Raw genomic sequence first — 2,005 nt, 5'->3', positions numbered from 1 at the left:
TATATATATATATATACATCAGTACACAAGGTCAGATCAAACTATGGTGAGATTTTTGTTTGGGCTCTCCTGTAAATTTGGTGAAATGTCACTTGCGCCTTTCTGGTTCTCACCCCTCGATATATTTTTACCATTACAGGACCTGCTTCCAACAATCCCTCTCCAGTGTCCCATATGCAGTCTGTGTCAGAGAGGCCTGTCCCACGCGGTGCAGGTCTACTGCCCTCTTGCGGCGTCTCCTTACCACAGAACCATCAATGTATTTGCCTGCACCAATCCACAGTGCAATGGCAAATCAGAGAGGTAACAGCTTGACATTTTAGATTAAGGCATTATTTACATTTCAAATGTGTTCTGTTTCCATAACGTTTCATTTTCGGACAATCTGACCATGTCGCCTGTATACATACATACCTAGCTGGATTGTCCTGCGCTCTCAGTGCTTGGAGGATGACATCAAAGCGAGACAAGACAACAAAACCACAGCATGTACAGAGTCTGCAATGTCCAGGACAGACTGGTGTGATGAAGCTGATGACTGGGGGATGGATGATGAAGAGCAAGAGAAAGTGGCTGAACGCGACGTACAAATGCCAAATGACAGTATCGGTGAAGGAAATGATGTCAGCAGCAGGCTTCAGGACCTGTGCATTGATGGAGATCATCAAAGTGCCCTCCAACCCACCGATGTGCCCCTTTTCCAGCCGTTCTACATGAGCGTTATGGAGGAAACCGACTTGGATGGATTTCATGATACGGATCATGAAAACGAACTGCTTAGAGCATATGAGGAGAGGGAGGGAGTGCTTGTCGCGGAGATTCAGAGGTGAGGATTGATTCTACAACAGAAACTACAGATGAATGCTTCACTACATGGATACATGTATGTGTAAATTGTCTATTAGTCACCTCAGTTTCTGTACTTTTTTCAGTTGTGAAAGTGGGGGAGCCACTCCGGAGGAATACGAGAAGGCCACAGCCAAGCATGGAGATGAAGTGTTCATCAGTTTCATGAAGAAAATCTCTCTTTGTCCTGAACAAGTGTTACGGTGATTGAATATGTTTACACTGATGTTCAGTCAAATGCTCCAGACTGCAACTAAAATGGTCCATTGAATTACAAATTTGCTAGAATCATTTAAAATGTCCAGTTTATGAAAAGGTTGTGTTGATATGCATTTTCATCAGAATTCATCTTGTTGTTTATACATGCATGATAGTGCAGGGTTATTATCGTTAACTAATTTATTTGAAATAAAATAAGCATTAACTGAAATGAAATAGTTCAGCTAGTTGCCAAACTAGCTAGAAATGACAAAATCGCACAATAAAAAAAATTGCAAATGAAAAGAATATATAAAAATCGAATTTAAAATAATAACAAAAAGATATGTATTTCTAGATATATATGAATTTAAAATATTCACATTCAAAATATTCATAGAAAATAATGTAATAGTTTAAAATAATAAATATAGATGAGTTTAAAATCATAACGAAAACCACAAGAGTGTATCAGTGATGCTAAGACAACACTGGCAGTGTTTACTACAGCAGCAATGAACACGGCACGAGCCGAGTTGTCTGATTCACCAACAAATGACGCTTACGAACTGGTCCTTTTTTTAAGGAGTCAGTTAAAAAGATTCACCAAACAGCCTCAAAGTCATTTATGAGTCAGCTTTTTGAATCAAACTACCTCTGTTAAAGGGGACATCGGATTAAATTTTCACTTTTTTTTGTTGCATTTAGTTAGGTTTCTGGCGTGTCTGGCAGCTCAGAAAAGCTGAAAAGAAAACCCGCAGCCAGTTTGTTATGGGTTGAGTCTGAAACTGTCATCCAGCGAGCTGTTTCAATTTACAGTCGGGTTCTACGTAGATAGCTACCTATTTGAATAAGACCACTTCCGAGCCGTATACTGATATATACATGTCTTGTGTCCATGCCCCACTGAAGAGAAGGGCGGGGTGAGCAGGAGCTCATTATCATTTAAAGAGACATGCAC

The sequence above is a fragment of the Sinocyclocheilus grahami genome, unplaced genomic scaffold (assembly GCF_001515645.1).
Source record: "Sinocyclocheilus grahami isolate Dianchi unplaced genomic scaffold, SAMN03320097.WGS_v1.1 scaffold199.1, whole genome shotgun sequence".
Lineage (NCBI taxonomy): Eukaryota > Metazoa > Chordata > Actinopteri > Cypriniformes > Cyprinidae > Sinocyclocheilus > Sinocyclocheilus grahami.
This window is presented reverse-complemented; position numbering follows the sequence as displayed.